The 11,308-nt window shown below is 36.6% G+C and overlaps 1 long non-coding RNA gene across 1 annotated transcript; it reads left to right on the forward strand.

Annotated features, from left to right (window-relative positions):
* The first annotated feature begins 6,486 nt into the window (after positions 1-6,486).
* LOC147761862 (uncharacterized) lies at positions 6,487-11,308 on the forward strand. Its single transcript, XR_015334750.1, has 3 exons — positions 6,487-6,660; positions 6,854-8,773; positions 9,042-11,308. It is a non-coding gene; the product is annotated as an uncharacterized LOC147761862 (long non-coding RNA).

Raw genomic sequence — 11,308 nt, forward strand, 5'->3', positions numbered from 1 at the left:
GTTTTTAATATTTAAATTTGTAGGTGCAGCACACTCTTCTGTGACTGGTTAGACAAATATATTGAGGATACATCCAACTAATTGTGCTTTGCCAAAGATCACACAGGTGCCTGCAGGGCAGGAAAGAGAGAAAAAACACAAAGATTGAACTCATATGACCACTGACTTGATTTTTAAAGAGACAATGTCTGAGATTTTGCCTGAAGGAAGAGACTGTGATTTTATAGACTTGACATATAACTTATGAAAAGCATCTTACCTGACATTGACAAGGGTTTCTGGTTTAAATTTTGATTTAATGAAAATATTTTTAAAAATTGAAATGAGGCAAAAAAGACTACTAGTAGAAAAATGCCTTGACTCCACAAATAAGGTGATAAGTCATAGGACTGTAATATTTTTTCTTGATGTGAATCATGTAACAATTGATATAAGACACACTTATTAATGTTTAAATTTAATATTATAGTATCTTATAAAATTTTTCTTTGTTGTCTTTTTGTATTATATTTCAATTCACATATCATTATTTAGTTGGTATAAGGTATTTGTTTTATGTAATGTTATGAATTAATTAAACAGTTCAAAACATATCACTAATCTTTTTGTTTCAACCACAATTATTAATTGACAATTTTCCAGGTGTAGTGTAAATGATCACAGGCAGATCAAGTCCTCTGAAGGATTCATCCCTTAGAAAGCTTTCTAATTTTTCAGTCATATCTTGCAGTTTGCAGATTTCAGATGCTCAAGATATTTCATCAGGACATTGATCTGCCTATGCATCAGACGTGTAATTACAGTGCCCTACTACCTATGTGATTCCAAAAAAGTTATTTTGCCTTCAGCTCAATGTTGGGTCACTGTAAATCACCGTGCCCCTGGTTTTAGGTTGGGTCATAATTTGTTGTGCAAATTGCAGATGACTTGGTGACCAGTTGGCCTACCGTTGGGCCAACGCGGATGCATTGTTGGTTTGAGGTTGGGTAATTGTTGGACTGATGTTGGTTATTAGTAGAACCAACGTAAATGCACTGTTGGTTACAGGTTGGGGAATTGTTGGACTAATGTTGGTTATTAGTTGGCCCAATGTAGGGCCAATGCAGTTTGGTTGGGTAATTGTTGGACTGATGTTGGTTACAGGTTGGGAAATTGTTGGCCCAATGTTGGTTATTAGTTGGCCCAATGTAGGGCCAACGCAGTTTGGTTGGGAATACGTTGGCAATGCGTTGGCATTCAAAAGACTTTCAGCCAACCGTTGGCCAAAGTGAGCACTTAGATGGAAACCCAACGTTGGGCCAACGTTGCACGGTCAACCAAGGCAACGTTGGGCCAACGTTGGCCCAACGTATGCTTGCTATCTGGGATGTCTGTGTTGTAACTACTGTATGTGTCTACATATATATTTTTATTGATGATGTATTATCTGTTTTCAGTAGAGATGAAGGTGTGTTTCCTGGATTATCATCACACTGAGGACAACTGAACTGATCTCAACCTAGCAGCCTCAGCACAGGTCAGTGCAACTATGATATTGCCATACCGATGATTCTGTTCAATCACAATGTGACCATTGCCACTATATGTTGTACCTAAGAAATTATTATTTTGGAAAAGGATCACTTAGATCCCACTCAGTTTTATATATGTTCAAGGTAACAAGGGTTAATGTGAGCTGTCAGGAGTTGGGGGGGGGGGGGGTTTCGCTTAGCAAAAATCTTGATATAGCCAAAATTTTATGTATACATTCTGATGCCTGTGCATTGTCTGGGATGACATTGAATGTGTCTGTATATATTCTGGTCACTGTCTATGTCTTTATTAAAGCTGTAATCAAATCTAGTTCTGCAACCTTACATCATCAGTGAAAAAAGGTCAGTGCAGTAATGATATTGCTACACTGGTGATTCTCTTCAATCCCAGTTTGACCATCACTATATGTTGTAACTGAGAAATTAACTTTTGTAAAAGGGTCACTTAAATCCAAACCAGTTTTAAATATGTTCGAGGTGACGGGTTAGTGTGAACTGTCAGGAGTTGGGGGAGGGGGGGGGGCTTCGCTCAGCAAAAATTTTGATATAGACAAAATTTCATGTATATATCTTGATGCTTGTGCATTGTCGCTTGAGACATTGAATGTGTCTGTATATATTCTGATCACTGTGTATATCTTTATTGTTGCTGTATGTGTTAATTATAATATAAAAATATATTTTGATCACTGTGTTATGTTTGTGTTGTAAATACTGTATGTGTCTACATATATATTTTTATTGATGATGTATTATCTGTTTTCAGTAGAGATGATGGTGTGTTTCCTAGATTATCATCACACTGAGGACAACTGAACTGATCTCAACCTAGCAGCCTCAGCACAGGTCAGTGCAACTATGATATTGCCATACCGATTATTCTGTTCAATCGCAATGTGACCATTGCCACTATATGCTGTACCTAAGAAATTATGATTTTGGAAAAGGAACACTTAGATCCCACTCAGTTTTATATATGTTCAAGGTAACAAGGGTTAATATGAAATGTCACGAGTTGGGGGGATTGTTCGCTTCGCAAAAATCTTGATATAGCCAAAATTTTATGCATACATTCTGTTGCCTGTGCATTGTCTGTGATGACATTGAATGTGTCTGTATATATTCTGGTCACTGTCTATGTCTTTATTGTTGCTGTATGTGTTCATTATATTTTGATCACTGTGTTATGTCTGTGTTGTAACTACTGTATGTGTCTACATATATATTTTTATTGATGATGTATTATCTGTTTTCAGTAGAGATGAAGGTGTGTTTCCTGGATTATCATCACACTGAGGACAACTGAACTGATCTCAACCTAGCAGCCTCAGCACAGGTCAGTGCAACTATGATATTGCCATACCGATGATTCTGTTCAATCACAATGTGACCATTGCCACTATATGTTGTACCTAAGAAATTATTATTTTGGAAAAGGATCACTTAGATATCCCACTCAGTTTTATATATGTTCAAGGTAACAAGGGTTAATGTGAGCTGTCAGGAGTTGGGGGGGGGGGGTTTCGCTTAGCAAAAATCTTGATATAGCCAAAATTTTATGTATACATTCTGATGCCTGTGCATTGTCTGGGATGACATTGAATGTGTCTGTATATATTCTGGTCACTGTCTATGTCTTTATTAAAGCTGTAATCAAATCTAGTTCTGCAACCTTACATCATCAGTGAAAAAAGGTCAGTGCAGTAATGATATTGCTACACTGGTGATTCTTTTCAATCCCATTTTGACCATCACTATATGTTGTAACTGAGAAATTAACATTTGTAAAAGGGTCACTTAAATTCAAACCAGTTTTAAATATGTTCGAGGTGACGGGTTAGTGTGAACTGTCAGGAGTTGGGGGAGGGGGGGGGGCTTTGCTCAGCAAAAATTTTGATATAGACAAAATTTCATGTATATATCTTGATGCTTGTGCATTGTCGCTTGAGACATTGAATGTGTCTGTATATATTCTGATCACTGTGTATATCTTTATTGTTGCTGTATGTGTTAATTATAATATAATAATATATTTTGATCACTGTGTTATAACTGTGTTGTAACTACTGTATGTGTCTACATATATATTTTTATTGATGATGTATTATCTGTTTTCAGTAGAGATGAAGGTGTGTTTCCTGGATTATCATCACACTGAGGACAGCTGAACTGATCTCAATCTCACAGCTTCAGCACAGGTCAGTGCAACAATGATATTGTCATACTGATGATTCTTTTTAATCATATTGTGACCATGCATTGTCTGTTGTGACATTGAATTAGTCTGTATGTATATTGATCATTGTCTATGACCCCATTCCCAGAGATTAGATCGACCCAACTAGATCAACCTCTCTGGGGGTTCATGCTAAATAGCTCTCAGCCGAGCGGGCACAAAAGTTAATTACCCCCCTTACAGCTTGTAGTAGGCAGGACGGACATTTAAGCTGGATTATCTGACAGTAATCTAGTGAGACTCCCCACGGGGATAGATCGATCTAAAACCTATGTCTTTATGTATGTTTTTATTTTAATATAATAATATATTTTGGTCGCTGTAATTTCTGCGTTGATTATCTTCCTTAAATGCTTTTCATCAACTCCAAGTTCTTAGAAAATCCTTTTAAAAACCTTTTCTACAAGCAGTTATAAAATAAAAATGCCTGTGCATTTTCTGATCGTTATGCATTCCAAAATTTCCCAAACCAAAATAATATTAATTGGCCAATGTTTGAATGTCTGTGATAATTTAGTGAGAGAACATCCGAGAAGGCGTTTTGTTAATTAACTTAGATAGTAGGATGACTGATTTTGTAGTCTTTGATCATTGTGTGGATACATATAAATGAGCGAAAGATCAACTGGCTGTACAAGGTCCATGTACGGGCAGGTGAGACTCTACAGTGAAATGTTTAATACTTCCTTTGGGGCACAGGTTCCAGCAAGACAATGCGCCCATGCATACCAGCAGGTCGACAGCCACGTTCTTTGAACAGCACAACATCAACTGGTTCAAGACGCCCCCCGAGAGCCCTGATTTGAACCCCATCGAGATGCTGTGGGCTGAACTGAAGTACTTAATCAGGAACTGGGCGGAACCAAGAACGAAAGATCAACTGGTGGTTGAAGAATTCTGGACCACCGTGGATCAGGCTAAGTGTGTTAAGTATATTAACCACATTCAGAAGGTAATGCCCGAAGTAATTCGTGTTGAAGGCAGAGCCACAGGTTATTAAGTTACTGCCCTGTCTGTCCAAGTATTTTTAGGCTTTGACTTTGTAAATATGTACAGTATTGTAAATGTGTTATTTTTATGTACTCTGAAGTGCCAAATAAATGTGCCGGCACGTTTATTTTTTTCCTGGAAATTTTCCACCCGGCACGATCTTATTTTCCCAGCAGGATTAATAATTTTCCCCAAATTTTCCACACGGCACGGTTATTTGGCAGTCACTGTGCCGGCTAGAAATATTGTTAATCGATTCTGAAATGTTGATGATCGTTTCATTGGACAAGTTACACTGTAATTTTTATAAATGACATGTCGCAAGCACTACACTCGAACTTGTTTTTAGCGTAAATAAAAGACCAGTGTTTCCCCTGCATTTTAATTTGCAAGCTCCTTGCTCGAATTTGTCAAAAGCACCGCCTCGCTGGGTTGAATGGAACAACAAAGTATATTTTTACTCATGCTAACTAAAAATTATATTTATTTCTGAGCATATATGGCATTCTCTTTACATACTGTACGTAATCCCATGCTTCTGAGCACTTAATTTAGTAGTAGCGGAAATATGCATGCGCGTATGCCTAAAAATAACCAGCAGTTACTACCTCCCTGTGAGTGCCTTGTTTTCGCAGTTCTCTGCCTTATTTGAAGTATACGAGACAGAGCAAAACGAGACAACTGTTCTTGACAACATTTAGTCACTTGTCACAAATACACTTTCTCTGTCACTTCAGGTTCTGAAAATTAGACCGCCTATTGTGTGTTTTTATAGTTTACGTATATTCACTGATAAAAATGGAGCAAATAAAGTGCACTTTGTTGATTTTATAAACTTGGAGAAGATTTTCTATTGATTTCAGGTTAGTTTTGTGAAAGCAGTAGAGTTGTAAAACTGGGTCACGTCAGTATTTCCCGTGGAAAGCCATGCATTGCATATGAATTTCCATGACTGAATATAACCATATAAATGAACAAACGAAGAACTCAAATTGATGATAAATGTGATTTTTATCACTTTAATTCTGAAGAATTCATTTCACGGTGTTTGAAGTTGTTGATTATAAATTACATCTCAAACTACGTATAACTGGTAGTGGGAGTCGCTTTGCGCTGAACTAGGGGAGAGAGAACTTTTTTTGCGGCAGTTTTATTTAAGGATGAAGCCCTCCAACACGCAAAGTCAATTGACCAGTTACTTTCAGGAAGGTGAAAAATGGTAAGAACAACATATTTTACACAGCACAAAAACAAATCTTTCCAAATTTTCAGCCTCCGCGGAATGACGTCGGAACAGTGCAAGCTGGCCTTTACAATGCGCGACTGAATGACGTTTTTCCGCGCAGGAGTACCCCTTTCTCTTTTACACAGCCTTTCAACAGGCGTAATCTTGTTCATCTTTCTCGCGACTGAACAACGTTTTTCCGCAGGGGTCCTGCCTTGGTATTATGGGATGGTTGTTATTGGATTGTGACTGACATTTAAGAACATGAGATTTCAATGGAACTGAAAGATTTATATTGTTAATTCCATTGAAAATTTCATTTTATTATCTTAGGTGCGCTACATGTATATACTGTCGAAAGGCGTGATCATCCCGATCATAAGAACATCTCTCCTGAGGAAGCTTCCCCCGAGGGCTTATCATATTTTGTTATTCATCATTTCTCTTTGCTGATTTATCTCTAAAAGTTGTATTTGATCTATCAAATCCAGTCCAATTCGTCTCAAAAACCATTTTAAATTAATACAGATTGCTTGGAAGCGATATCAAAGTCTATATTTAAAGCATGATCATTATTTCCATAAAATTGCAATGAATTATAATGAATAAGACTTGGTCAAAGGCCATGCTGTTTGATTATTAAAAGTTTGGCCGCGGCCTTGAATAATGCAACTCTGGTTGCAGCTACCCTCTAGCAGGGTGAGTGATAGATTTTTTAACAGATATTCACAGATATGTCTCTAGCTAGATAGATGGTCATTTTCAGCTAAACTCATCTATCAGTTTAGCTGAAAATGACCATCTATCTAGCTAGAGACATATCCGTGAATATCTGTTAAAAAATCTATCACTCGCCCTGGTAGAGGGTAGGTTGCAGCAATGCAAGTCAATTAGCGGACACAAAACTGACTAGCATTTAACTTGTCGCTTGTACTTGTAATTGTTAATCACACTTGCGCTTACAATCTGGATTTTATAGGATACGTTTTAAGGTGTCTCCGGAGTAAAAATCATTTCACTGAAATCATGATACACAGTCAGTGTATTTTTAATTTTTATCTTTTCAGTTAATAAGGTGTATTAATAAAGATTCCTTTGACGATCGCGATTTAGACTGTGGCAGTTTAAATAGATCTTAAGTTTATTAGACTGATGGACAAGATGTAGTGCTTATGCATTGAATCAGCGTGTGCAGTGGTACAACCAATCTTTAATTAATAGGGGAGTTGGAAGAACCAGCGGGTGACCGTTAAACGTTCTAATATTTAATCAACACTGAGCGGAGAACAAACAAAAAAGGATAAAGATTTGTCACTCTATACGCTGGTGGCCGAGGAAGTTTTAACAAAGCTCGACTAACAACAATGTTTGTCACGGTCAGCTTCAATATTTCATCCAGCTAAAAGACGAAAACAAAAATATTTTAATACCAATGTTGACTGGAGATGAATTAAAACATTTTTTATTTGATGAATAAGTATTGCCCCACAACTGATCGTAGTACATCCCCCGATAAAATTTCGCTCGATAGACCATGTCTAGAACCATTAGTAAACCATTTGTTCTAAACTACATGTAGCTGTCATAAAAACCTTGCTTGAAAAACTGAATAACTATAAGACCATTGTTATTTTGCAAGGTTAAGCAGCGATAAATATGTTGATATATAGCAAACATTATCAGTATGATGTGCCGTATTACGTATAAAACAGGAGTACTTTTCTATTGATGATGATATCTTGCTCACAGTGGGTGACGAAGAGAAGGGGGTGGTTAAACCACGTAAGTGAAGAATCACTGCACATTAAACGTGCATAGTGTGCCACTTTTACACAGTTTCTACTAATGAAAATGTATCATATCGCAATATACTGATTTCTTCATAGAAGTTCATTTTTCACAAGTCAAAAACGGCTATTTTGTTTATAAGTTCTGGGCTTTGACAGAGAAGGGCAGGCCTGCTTTAGATGACAGCCAGATTCGGTTGTATTTGTATGGGGATTGCTACCAGTAATTAACATAGTTTTCACATGCAGTACCATTGAAACACGATGGTCGAGAGATGACTCATGAGCTGAGGTCAGTATAACAAGCAGCATGATGGCCAATAAGCTATTTAACCTTTTATGTAACCTCTTTCCAACCGCGGTGATGAAGGCTTAAACCAAGTGTTTTGGTTTCTTACTTCTTTGTTTAAGCACAGTCCCCCCCTTTATTCCGGGACTCTGCAGCTGATGAAGGTCACTTGTTGACCGAAAAGTGCTTTCTGCAACCAGTCCAACTCCCCGCCTTTTTTCGTTTCCCCCGCCGCACTGTGCGTATCTCGCACAGTTGTCCCTTCAGGTCAAACGCATACAGAGGCGAGACACCTCTGTCACATCATACCGAAGTGAAACAACAGCCGATAATATTGAATACGGCAATAAATAGTTATCTAACATAATTCGAATCAGAATTATAAGATGGACACGTTCTATCACCGTTGTCATCTCTTCACAAACACATGATAACACATCTAAGGGACTTTTATACTTCAATCTAAACTCTAACGTCCCAAAAGCAATCTCAAAGCTTTTAATCAGCGGCGCTGTCAAAAAACACGTCCCCAGGGGCCCAGTCCTGCATCGTGTTATTTTGATAAGAGTTAGTTTAACTAAGACATGAGCCGACCACCCCCAAACAACGAATATTAAATCGCAACTACAAAGGGGAGGATGTGGTGTGGTGTGAAGATAGCCACAGAGACATAGTACAAAGTAAATGTACAGGAAAAACGAGAGTATGAAGACAGTGGTTTTATTCCTTTTGTTATTTTCATAATATTAACTTATTTTCATTTTTGATAATTGATTCTCAATGTGTGTTGATAAATTACCAAGTCTTTGATTTATTACATTCTCCATGTCTGTTGTGGTGGTACATGCATTCTTGTAATTCTCAATCCTGATACTTTCTCTGAATTTTTTTTTTTAGTCAGACATGCTGTTCCCTTTACCCAGTTATGTTTAATACGTTATTACACATTATATTTTGATATCATTTCATTATATCTTAACAGAAACCGTTAAGAAGGACACCGCACTGGAAAAAAGGAAAGGGCGATAGCAGCACCGAACAAGGGGAAGGTGTTGAAAGGGCAACAGCAGAAATATCTAACGCGAGGGTCTGCCAGGCTAAAGAAGTGCTCAAATTGATGTGTGGAAAATAATTTACACGCAAGGGCGATTTGATGTGAGGAAAATAATTTACACGCAAGGACAATTTGAGTCCACAGTTGTAGATTAGATAATATCACGGTATTCTACATGAAAAATGTTAATATATCTCCTTTACGGTGATTGATTTTTACTTACTGTTTTTTATATATATTGTTATTACAATGAGATCAGTACTTCTTATATTTGAACATATATTTGTATATTATTTTGCTGTGATCTGCAAACTGATATGTTTTAATTCAGGCCCAGTCTTGAAAGTCCAATTGGGGAGGGGAATGACCACAGTACGCGGGAAGCTAAATCATCAATACACAAATCACAGTGTATTATTATCTCACTGATAGTAGGCATTTTAACAATATCCTGAAAATCACGTATCACCGGGTATAATGTCTTCGTTTAACGAAGGGCGGAGAATAAACAATTGCATTCATAAGTCGTGTGAATGGGGTGCTTCACGAATCAAACTAAATAAGATGAACGTTTCACACACCTCAAGAAATAAGTAGCTGTATTTTCTACAGATTTATTCTGAAAGTACATTTTTCTCTTAGAATTTGAGAAGCATTTATTTGATTTTGATTAAATACTTTAAGTTAGTCGGATATTTCAGGTACATGTTGTGTTGCGTTTTTCTTGTTTTTAATTTTCCCATATTTTAATGTTATTTTATTTCTTTAGCCTACGCATTTTGTAGGGGTTTTGGTGACAATATTTCATCTTTCCTTGGAAGCTAGGCTTCATCGCCTTACTCAATGTGAACAGAAATACCTACTGAGTGTAATTTTTAAAACGGGGTCGGGCAATTAGGGCACACATAATTGGCATGTTATTTAACGAGTGGCCACTCTCTGCAAATACATTAAGTCAATGGATAAGTAGTAGTCGTTTTCATTTTCATCATATGTTTACCAGATGTCGGATAAATAATGGAAAAGCCCGACTACTTATGAAACTGTGACATTCCTATAATTGTACTTTTGCTTAGATTTTGTTCTGGAAAGTCGTATTTAAATGTGGTTCGTATTTATTTGCGCAATTATTTTACTAGGTAAATCTTTTAATGGTATTCGCTATTGTTTAGGGTGTGCGTATAATGAGTATACAAAATAATACATTAATTAGTGTAAGATTACTTTCCACTTGTGAAATATAGTAGCTGTATTGTGCTTTATAAGCATAATTCCCACTGCATTGTAATGGTTATTGTTGTTTTTTTGCAATAAATTACTATAATTGAAAATTCACAAGCCTTCCTCTCATTAATGCTCAATAATGGAATGCTATTTGAATTTGAAACATTATCAGTGCTATAAGTAATTGAAATAACTATAATCGTTCTTATTTGATTAGAAAAGGGTAGTAAAGACTTACCTAAAATCGCCTTTATTTGATCGGAAAAGGGTTATAATGACGTACCTCATATCGCATTTACTTCATCGGAAAAGGGTTATAGAGACGTGTCAAAAATCGCCTATATTTGATCGGAAAGGAGTTGTAAAGAGGTTGTTTTGAGACGCCTATACTTGATCGGAAAGACGTAGTAATAGTGCAACTACAATTTTAAGCTTAGGCATAAAAGGGTAGTAAACCCGTAGACCCTGACCTTTCCGGTAGAGCTTTACACCGTTGAAAAGGCTTGTAAAGAGAATATTCAGACCCATTTCCTGAAGAGTAAAAGAGCTGAAAATTGACTTTTTGTGCTGTGTTATCATCTTTTTGGTTAATCCCAAAATAATTTAATGTAGTAAAGCCCTTTTTATTGTTTCTTGTAAGTATATTAAAGTAGTTAACTTTTTTTTTTTTTTTTTTTTTTTTTTTTTTTTTTTTTTTTTTGAAAGAGTATGTTCTATAATTTTTGAAAGTTTTAATTAGCATTATAGGAACTGCTGCTGCTGAACCTTAAACTTCAAGATTGACACAGGATGCTATTTCTAATGCTTCTTGCTTTACTCTCATATGTGTTTTGGTTTATCAGGGGAGGACCACTCTGAGAAACAGGCTGGAGAAGGATCACCTCTCTGCCTGTATAAAAATTTCAGGTTTTGGCACAAACCCTAAAGAAACAGATTTTGGACAGTTGGTGTGCTCCTTTTATTTGAGGCAT

The sequence above is a fragment of the Lingula anatina genome, chromosome 5 (assembly GCF_051362555.1).
Source record: "Lingula anatina isolate TDL-2025a chromosome 5, LinAna3.0, whole genome shotgun sequence".
Taxonomy (NCBI): Eukaryota; Metazoa; Brachiopoda; class Lingulata; order Lingulida; family Lingulidae; genus Lingula; species Lingula anatina.